We start from the raw sequence: 11,631 nt of genomic DNA, 5'->3' as shown, positions 1-11,631 counted from the left end.
AAAAGAGAAGAGACTTAGGGAACCCAGTAATCTCATCAAGTAGAATAACATTTGTATTGTAGGGATCTCAGGCGGAGAAGAGAAAGTAAAGGGAGCAAATAATTATCTGAAGAAATAATAGCTGAAAACTTCTCAATCTGGAGAAGGAAATAGAAATCCAGATAGAGGAGACCAAGAGATCCCCCAACAAAATCAGCCCAAGGAGGCCCACACCAAGACACACAGTAATTAAAAAGGTTAAAAATAGTGATAAAGTAAAAAAAAAAAAAATTTAAAAGCAGCAAGAGAAAAGAAAACAGTTACATATAAGGGTAACTCCATCAGCTATCAATACACATACTAGATCAATTAAAAATAAATAAATGGATCAAGGCCAGAAGCAAGATGGTGGAGAAGTAGGAGACTGAAATATCATCAGGCCCCAGGAGTTCAACTAGATAGTTATCAGACCATTCTGAACACTAAAAACTCAACAGGAGATCGAAGAGAAGAGGAGCAGCAATTGTAGGAACAGAAAATCAACCACTTTCTGGACTGTAGACTGCGGGGGGAGGGGCTGGCTCCTGGCAGGTAGTGGAGTAGCAGAGCACAAAATCAGAACTTTCAGAAGTTTGCTCCACTGAGGAACGTTGCTCCAGAGTCTAAGAAGGGGTGGAGCCCTCCTGGGGTCAGTGTGGTTTCAGGACCCGCGGGGTCACAGAAAGACCAGAGGTGTCTGCGTGTGGCAGAGCTGCCGGGTATTGGAGTGGGGAAGCCAGCTACAGAGACGGAGCTGAGGAGTGAGCTCTCAGCTCCGGGTTACCTTAAACTGTGACCATAGGCATAATCGGGCCACTGCTCTTAGAGCAGGGACCCAAGTGGCAGAGCCAGAGAGAAACCTTCCTTCCTCCTCTGGGAGGAGCAGCACAAGAGCATGTGACAGGAATCTGCTGAGATTGGAGACTCCAAATGGGGCTGTGCGCCAGAAATAGAAATGCTTGGTCCCAAGCTAGGTGAGCTCAGAGAGTGGCCAGAGACCAGAGAGATGGGAGGGACTGACTGCTCACTGAGAAGTGGGGCCCGAGCTCTCGGTTCCTCCATGTGTGAGATTGGGAGGCTGCTATTTTCATTCCCATTCTCCAAAGCTCTACAGAAGGCATTCAGGGAACAAAAGCTACCGAGAGAGCGAACCTGAGCAGATTACTTAGCCTGGCCCCTTGCAAGGGTGGTGCAATTCCGCCTGGGGCAAAGACATTTGAGAATCACTGCAACAGGGCCCTCCCCCAGAAGATCAGCAAAAACGTCCAGCCAAGACCAAGTTCACTGTCAATGAGAACTGCAGAACTCCAGAGCTAGGGGAAAGCAACACAAAGAATTCATGGGTTTTTCCCCATGATCCTTTAGTCTTATAAAATTAAATTTTTTAAATTTCATCTTTTTCTTATTCTATTTTTTAAATTTTTCCTCTTTCCCCTTTGAACTTTTTTTAACTATTTTATCTTAAAACTGCCTTTTTTTAAAAAAATCTTTTAAAATCTTTTAAAATTTTCATTGTATTTAACCTTATTTTTTGTATACATACAGGTTTTTTTTTTCTTTAAAATTTTGGGATACAATTTCTTCTAATAGATCAAAATATACCCTAAATCTAGTGCATGGCTTTCTTCTACTCTCCAGCCTGATCACATTCTCTCTCTCTCTTTTTATTTTCTTTTTCCAACCAACTTATATTATCAAGTCCTTTTTTAGACTCTTCTTTAATTTTCATCTTTACAACCATATTCCATCCCTTCATTGCATTTACTCTAATTTTTGTGTACATAAAAGTTTTTCTTTCTAAAAGTTTTGGGGGTAGGTTCTTCTAAGAGACCAGAATACACCCAAAATCAAGTGGATGGCTCTGTTCTATTCACCAGTCTAATATTTATATTTTTTTCTTTTTCTTTTTTTCCCCTTTTTTCTCCCCCCAGTTTCAGGTCTCTTCTGATTTGGTTAGCATGTATTTTGGTGGGGGGAGTCTTTGCCACCCTTTTAGTATTTTATTCTCTCATTCATATAGTCTCATCTGGATAACATGACAAGGCAGAAAAACTCACCAAAAAAAAAAAAAAAAAAAAAAAGAACAAGAAGCATTACCAATGGCTAGGGATGTAATCAATACAGACATTGGTAATATGTCAGAACTAGAGTTCAGAATGATAATTATCAAGGTGCTTTCTGGGCTTGAAAAAGGCATGGAAGATATTAGACAATCCCTTTCAGGAGAAATAAAATCCCTTTCCAGAGAAATAAAAGAACAAAAATCTAACCAATTGGAAATCAAAAAAGCTATTAATGAGGTGCAATTAAAAAAAATGGAGGCTATTACTGAGAGGAAAAATGAGGCAGAAAAGAGAATTAGTGATCTAGAAGACCAAATGATGGAGAATAAAGAAGCTGAGCAAAGGAGAGACAAACAACTACTGGACCATGAGGGGAAAATGAGAGATAAGTGATACCATTAGACAAAACGATATTAAAATAATTGGGATCCGAGAAGAAGAAGAGAGAGATGGGCAGAAGGTATATTGGAGCAAATTACAGTAGATAATTACCCTAATATGGCAAATTAGGGAATAAGCATCAAAATCCAGGAGGCACAGAAAATCCCCTTCAAAAAAAAAAAAAATAGGTTCACACCCATCACCTAATAGAAAAACTTGCAAGTCTTAGTGACAAAGAGAAAATCCTGAAAGCAGCTGGGTTCAAGAAGTCTGTAACATACTATGGTAAAAATATTAGATTGGCAGAAGACTTATCCACAGAGACCTGGCAGGCCAGAAAGAGCTGCCATGATATATTCAGAGCACTAAACGAGAAAAACATGCAGCCAAGAATACTATATCCAGCTAGGCTATCATTGAAAATAGAAGGAGAGATTAAAAGCTTCTAGGACAAACAAAAACTAAAAGAATTTGCAAACACCAAACCATCCCTACAGGAAATATTGAAAAGGGTCCTTAAAGCAAAGAGAGAGGCTAAAAGTAGTAGACCAGAAAGGAACAGTGACAATATGCAGTAACAGTCATCTTACAGGCAATACAATGGCACTAAATTCATATCTCTCAATAATTACCCTGAAAGTAAATGGGCTAAGTGCCCCAATCAAAAGACACAGGGTACCAGAATGGATTAAAAAACAAAACAAAACAAAACAAAACAAAAACAAGGCCCATCAATATGCTGTCTACAAGAAACTCATTTTAGACCCAAAGATACCTCCAGATTTAAAGTGAGGGGGTGTGAAACAACTTACCATCCTAATGGACATCAAAAGAAAACTGGGGTGGCAATCCTTAGATCAGATAAATTAGATTTTAAGCCAAAGACCATAATAAGAGATGAGAAAGGACACTATATAATACTTAAAGGCTATGTCCAACAAGAAGATCTAATAATTTTAAATATCTGTGCCCCTAACATGGGAGCAGCCAACTATATAAACCAATTAATAACAAAATCAAAGAAACACATCAACAAAAATACAATAATAGTAGGGGACTTTAACACTGCCCTCACTGAAATGGAAAGATCAAGGAAATAAAGACTTTAAATGACACACTGGACCAGATGGACATCATAGATACATTTGAACATCACAGATATATTTAGAACATTCCATCCCAAAGCAACAGAATACACATGCTTCTCTAGTGCACATGGAACATTCTCCAGAATAGATCACATCCTGGGTCACAAATCAGGTCTCAACCAGTACCAAAAGATTGGGATCATTCCCTGCATATTTTCAGATCACAATGCTCCGAAATGAGAACTCAATCACAAGAGGAAAGTTGGAAAGATCTCAAATATATGGAGGCTAAAGAGCATTCTACTAAAGAATGAATGGGTCAACCAGGAAATTAAAAAAGAATTGAAAGAATTCATGGAAACAAATGAAAATGAAAACACAACTGTTCAAAATCTTTGGAACACAGCAAAGGCGGTCCTGAGAGGAAAGTATATAGCAATACAAGCCTTTCTCAAGAAACAAGAAAGGTCTCAAGTACAGAACCTAACCCTACACTGAAAGGAGCTGGAGAAAGAACAGCAAAGAAAGCCTAAATCCAGCAGAAGAAGAGAAATCATAAAGATCAGAGCAGAAGTCAATGGAATAGAAATCAAAATAACAGTACAACAAATCAACGAAACTAGGAGCTGGTTCTTTGAAAGAATTAATGACTGATAAACCCCTGGCCAGACTTATGAAAAAGAAAAGAGAAAGGACCCAAATTAATAAAATGAATGAGAGAGGAGAGATCACAACCAACACCAAAGAAATACAAACAATTATAAGAACATATTATGAACAACTATATGCCAGCAAATTTGACAATCTGGAAGAAATGGATGCATTCCTAAAGACTTATAAACTACCAAAACTGAACCAGAAAGAAATAGAAAACCTGAACAGACCCATAACCAGCAAGGAGATTGAAGCAGTCATCAAAAATCTCCTCCAGAGGGTGCCTGGGTGGCTCAGATGGTTAAGCGTCTGCCTTTAGCTCAGGTCATGATCCTGGGGACCTGGGATCAAGTCCCGCATCAGGCTCCCTGCTCAGTGGGGAGCCTGCTTCCCCCCTCCTCCTCTACTGCTCCCCCTTCTTGTGTTCTCTCTCTCTCTCTCTCTCTCAAATAAATAAAATCTTTAAAGAAAAAAAATCTCCCAACAAACAAGAGCCCAGGACCAGATGGCTTCCCAGGGGAATTCTATCAAACATTTAAAGAAGAATTAAGACCTGTTCTCCTGGAACTGTTCCAAAAAATTGAAATGGAAGGAAAACTCCCAAACTCATTTTATGAGGCCAGCATTGCCGTGATCCCAAAACCAGACAAAGACCCCATCAAAAGGAGAATTGCAGACCAATATCCTTGATGAACATGGATGCAAAAATTCTCACCAAAATACTGGCCAACAGGATCCAACAGTACATTAAAAGGATTATTCACCATGACAGAGTGGAAGTTATTCCTGGGCTGCAAAGTTGGTTCAACATCTGCAAATCAATCAGTGTGATACAATACATTAATAAAGAACAAGAGCTATATGATACTCTCAATAGATTCTGAAAAAGCATTTGACAAATTATAGCATCCTTTTTTTTATTTTTCCCAAAACAACATGATTTCTTAAAATTTTTTATTTATTTTTTAAATTTCTTTTCAGTGTTCCAGAGTTGATTGTGTATGCACCACCCCCAGTGCTCCATGCAATACGTGCTCTCCACAATACCCACCACCAGGCTAACCCAACCTCCCAACCCCCCTCCTCTCCAAAGCCCTCAGTTAGTTCCTCAATTGAAATTTAATAAATCTTATTATGTAAAACAAATAGATAATTGGAAAAAGAAAATTTTGTATATATTCACAATGGAAAATTAGCCATAAAAAAAGGAGGAGATTTTTTGCCATTTCGAACATGGATGGACCCAGAGGGTGTTTGCTTAAATAGGTTAAGACTGAGAAAGACAAATACTATAGGATTTCACTCCTGTATGGATTCTGAAAAGCAAAACAAATGAATAAACAAACAAACAAAAAGCAAAATCAGAATGCAAATATAGAGAACAAACGATAGTTCTCAGAGGGGTAGTGAGGGGGCATGGGAGAAATGGGTGAAGGCATGTAGGACACATAGACTTCCCGTTGTGGGATGATTAAGACTCGGGGATGAAAGCATCCTTTCTTGATCAAAACTCTTCACGGTGTAGGGATACAGGGTACATACCTCAATATCATTAAAGCCATCTACAAATATAATTCTCAATTGGGGAAAACTGAGAGCTTTTCCCCTAAGGTTAGGAACATGGCAGAGATCTCCATTATCAATAGAACTGCTACTCAACATAGTACTAGAAGTCCTAGCCCCGGCAATCAGACAACAAAAAGAAATAAAATGCATCCGAAGCAGCAAAGAAGTCAAACTCTCCCTTTTTGCAGATGATATGACACTTTAAGAGGAAAACCAAAAAACTCCACTCCAAAACTTCTAGAATTCATACAGGAATTCAGTGAAGTGTCAGGATATAAAGTCAATGCACAGAAATCAATTGCATTTCTCTACACCAACAGCAAGACAGAAGAAAGAGAAATTAATGAGTCGATCCCATTTACAATTGCACCTAAAACCATAAGATACCTAGGAATAAACCTAACCAAAGAGGCAAAGAATCTATACTCAGAAAACTATAAAGTACTCATGAAAGAAATTGAGGAAGACATGAAGAAATGAAAAAACATTCCATTATCATGGATTGGGAGAACAAAATTGTTAAAATGTCTATGCTACCTAAAGCAATCTACACATCTAATGCAATCCCTATCAAAATAGCACCAATTTTTTTTTTCAGAGAAATGGAAAAAATAATCCTAAAATTTATATGGAACCAGAAAAGAGCCTGAATAGCCAGAGGAATTCAGAAAAAGAAAACCAAAGTTGGTGGCACTACAATTCCAGACTTCAAGCTCGATTACAAAGCTGTCATCATCAAGACAGTATGGTACTGGCACAGAAACAGACACATAGATCAATGGGACAGAATAGAGAGCCCAGAAATAGACCCTCAACGCTATAGTCAACTAAACTTCAACAAAGCAGGAAAAAATGTCCAATGAAAAAAAGACGGTCTCTTCAACAAATGGTGTTGGGAAAATTGGACAGCCACATGCAGAAGAATAAAACTGGACCATTTCCTTACACCACACACAAAAATAGGCTCAAAAATGGATGAAAGACCTCAATGTGAGATAGGAAACCACCAAAATCCTTAAGGAGAACATGGGCAACAATATCTTCTACATCAGCTTCAGCAACTTCTTAGAAACATTCCCATAGGCAAGGGAAGCAAGGGCAAAAATGAACTATTGGGATTTCATCAAGATCAAAAGCTTTTGCACAGCAAAAGAAACAGTCAACAAAATCAAAAGACAACTGGCAGAATTGGAGAAGATATTTGCAAATGATGTATTAGATAAAGGGCTAGTATCCAAAATCTATTAAGAACTTATCAAAATCAACACCCAAAGAACAAATAATCCAATCAAGAAATGGGCAGAGGACATGAACAGACATTTCTGCAAAGAAGACATCCAGATGGCCAAAAGACACATGAAAAAGTGCTCCACATCACTCGGCATCAGGGAAATACAAGTCAAAACCACAATGAGATACCACCTCACGCCAGTCAGAATGGCTAAAATTAACAAGTCAGGAAATGACAGACACTGGTGACGATGCAGAGAAAGGGGAATCCCCCTACACTGTTGGTGGGAATACAAGCTGGTGTAGCCACTCTGGAAAACAGCACAGAGGTTCCTCAAAAAATTGAAAATAGAGCTACCCTATGACCCAGCAATCGCACTACTGGGTACTTACCCATAAGATACAAATGTAGTGATCTGAAGGGGTATGTGCACCTGAATGTTTATAGCAGCAATGTCCATAATAGCCAAACTATGGAAAGAACCTAAATGTCCATCAATAGATGAATGGATAAAGAAGAAATGGTATATATACACATGAAATAGTATGCAGCCATCAAAAGAAATAAAATGTTGCCATTTGCAACGACATGGATGGAACTAGAGGGTATTATGCTGAATGAAATAAGTCAATCAGAGAAAGACAATTATCATTTGATCTCCCTGATATGAGGAATTTGATAGGCAATGTGGGGGGTTTCAGGGGTAGGGAAGGAAAAAATGAAACAAGATGGGATTGGGAGGAAGACAAACCACAAGAGACTCTTAATCTCACAAAACAAACTAGGGTTGCTGGGGGGTCTCCCACCCCCAGGTAGGGATAGGGTTGGCTGGGTTACAGACACTGGGGAGGGTATGTGCTATGGTGAGTGCTGGGAAATGTGTAAGCCTGGTGATTTACAGACCTGGACAAGTAATATATTATATGTTAATAAAAATAATTTTAAAAAAATAAATAAATGGCTTTTTTCTAGTAAAAAAAAAGGATCAACAAAATTGATAAAGCTTTAGCCAGATTCATCAAAAAGAGAAAGAGAGGACTCAAAAATCAGAAATGAAAGTGGAGAAATAACAGCTGACACCACAGAAATACAAAGAATTGTAAGAGTATTATGAAAAATCATGTCAACCAATTGGACAAGCTAAAAGAAATAGATAAATTCCTAGAATCATATAAACTCCCAAAACAGAATCATGAAGAAATAGAAAACTTGAACAAACCAGTTATCAGCTATGAAATTGAACAAGAAACCAAAAAACTCCCAACAAACAAAAGCCCAGGACCAAATGTTTTCACAGGTAAATTCTACCAAACATTCAGAGAAGAGTTTATACTTACTATTCTCAAACTATTTCAAATATTGAAGAGGAAGGAAAGCTTCTAAATGGTAATCCCGGCCTCGTAGAATAACTTCTATCAAGACCAGATAAAGACAGTACAAAAAAAGAAAACTGTAGGCCAATATCTGTGATGAACACTGATGCAAAAATTCTCAGCAAAATATTAGCAAACAAAATCCAGCAACATATTTTTTAAAAATCATTCACCAAGATCAAGTAGGATTTATTTCTGGGATGCAAAGATCATTTAATGTCTCATTTTAATCAACATGATACATCACATGAATAAAAGAAAAGATTAAAAAACATATGATCATTTCAAAGATGCAATAAAAGCATTTCACAAAGTAGAACATCTATTAATGATAAAAACCCTTGATAAATTGGGTTTAGAGGGAACATATTTCAACATAATAAAAGCCATGTATGAACAATCCATAACTAACATCATCCCCAATGGTGAAAAACTGAGTTTTCCTCTAAGGTCAGAAACAAGAAAAGAATGTCCACTCTCACCACTTTTATTCACACAGTACTGGAAGTCATAGCCACAGTTATTGCACAAGAAATATGAATAAAAGACATCCAAACTGGCAAGGAAGAAGTAAAACATTCACTATTTGCAGATGGAATGATACTATATATAGAAAACCCTGAAGACTCCAATACAAAATTACTACAACTAATAAATGAATTCAATAAAGTTTTGGATAAAAAACAAATATACAGAAATGCAAATTCACTTCTATTCAGTAATAATGAAGAATCAGAAAGAAAATTCAAGTAAACAACCCCATTCACATTGAAACAAAACTGGAGGTATTTATCATAATGATAGATATTAAGATATAGTACAAATCTGTAGTAAACAAAACAGTATGGTGCTGGCACGAACTAGACACATAGATCAATGGAGTAAAATTGAAAACACAGAAATAAACCCATAATTATATGGTTATTTAATCTTCAACAAAGGAGGCAAGAATATGCAATGAGATAGTCTCTTCAACAAAGGGTGCTAGGAAAACTGGACACCTACATACAAATAATGAAACTGGATCATTTTCATACACCACACACCAAAAAAACTCAAAATGGATTAGGGACCTACATGTGAGAACTGAAATCATAAAAATGCTAGAAGGTAGTAACGTCTCTGACATCAGCCATGGCAACATTTTTCTAGATAGGTCTCCTGAGGCAAAGGAAACAAAAGCAAAAATAAACTACTGGGCTACATCAAAATAAAAAGCTTCTGTACAGCAAAGGAAATAATCAACAAAACTAAAAGGCAACCTGCTGATTTGGAGAAAATGTTTGTAAATGACATATCAGATAAAGGGTTAGTATCCAAAATATATGAAGAACTTATAAAACTCAAAACCAAATAATCCAGTTTAAAAATAGGCAGAAGACATAAACAGACACTTATGCAAAGAAAACATACCGGTAATCAACAGACACATAAAAAGATGTTCAACATCACTAATCATCAGGGAAATGCAAATCAAACCCACAATGAGATATCACCTTGCACCTGTCAAAATGGCTAAAATAAACACAAGAGGGGTGCCTGGGTGGCTCAGTAGGTTAAGGATCTGACTCTTGATTTCAGCTCACGTCATGATTCAGGGTGATGAGATTGAGCCCTTCATGAGTCTGTGCTCAGCATGGAGCCTGCTTAATATTCTCTCTCTCCCTCTGCCCCTTCCCCTCATTTTCATGCATACCCATGAACTCTCTAAAAACAAAAACAAAAACAAAAAAAGAAATACTGGCAAGGATGTGAAGAAAAAGGAACCCTCGTGCACTGTTGGTGGAAATGCAAAATCCACTCTGGAAAACAGTATGGAGTTTCCTCAAAAAAATAAAAGTAGAATTACCATATGGTCCAGTAATTCCATTACTAGGTATTTACTCAAAGGAAATGAGAACACAATTCGAAAAGATATATGCACCCCTATGTTTATTCCTGCATTATTTACAACAGCCAAATCATAGCAGCAACCCAAGTGTCCATTGATAGATGAACAGATACAGATGTACTATATATATAAAGAAATGTTACTGAGACATAAAAAAGAATGAAATCTTGCCATTTGCAACAACATGGGTGGACATAGAGGGTATTGTGTTAAGTGAAATATGTCAGAGAACAACAAATACCATATTACACTCCTATGTGGAATTTAAAAAACAAAACAAAGGAACAAAGAAAAAAAAGAGAGAGATGACACAGACTCTTAAATACAGAGAACTAACTGGTGGTTGCCCAGGAAGGAGGGGAGAGGGTGGGTGGTCCCGTATTGGGGAAAGGGGTGTAGTGCAATAGGCTAAGTGGATTCAAAGTACACTTATCTTAATGAGCACTGAGAAATATACAGATTTAATCATTATATTGTTTACCTGAAACAAAGCACTGTGTGTTAATTTAAAAAAGTGAATGAATATCAGACACAGTTTTCAATGGATAACCATATATTTTCATAATAGAGGATGTGGGGTTTCTAGAACAAGAATAAGCCTTCTGAAGCAGAGAATTAAGCATCTTTTGCCCAACTTCTCTTAGGATGTTTCTAGAATTTGATATAAATGAGTGTTTGACCATGGGACATCTACTGCCCATGCATTCAGAAGCATTTATAATGAGCTGCATTTTGCCAGAACAGTCCAGGTCATAAAACATGGTAATGTCATCATTAATATATAGTAATGTATAACTGGTACACTCAGGACCAAGCCCATGAAAGACCTGGGACCCCTGTAAATGTCACGAGTAGATAAACCCATCTACTTGTGTCACCCACCATAGCTCAAACTTATGATTTCAAGGGTATCCTGTATAGCAAGTTAAAGGAAGAAAGAAAATTCTAAACTTGACTTATGAGTGGGTTAGATGAGTGTGTGGGAGCAAAAACAAAAACCTCATATCTCATCCAAGAATGGCTCAGGAAGACAGTACAAATAGAATACAAAATCCTTCCAATGGGCAAAACTTTGGAGAGAACATCTGGCATCTATTTTGCATGGAAACTGAAGTGGCTCAATTTCAGAATATATTTAGGAAAGATCAGAAGATCAAATAAAAGTAAATTTAGAATAGAGGCATATAGGTGGATATATAGAAATGGGCACAAAATTAAATTTTTTAATAATTTTTTATATTTTTTATAAACATATTATGTATTTAGCCTCAGGGCTACAGGTCAAAATTAAATATTTTTATACATCATATTTATGCCCCAGAATGCCTTCATCTTAAAAGAGGCACTAAAAAATTACATAATCAAC

The sequence above is a fragment of the Lutra lutra genome, chromosome 7 (assembly GCF_902655055.1).
Source record: "Lutra lutra chromosome 7, mLutLut1.2, whole genome shotgun sequence".
Lineage (NCBI taxonomy): Eukaryota > Metazoa > Chordata > Mammalia > Carnivora > Mustelidae > Lutra > Lutra lutra.
The sequence above is the reverse complement of the archived record's forward strand: the minus strand, read 5'-3'. Positions refer to the sequence as shown.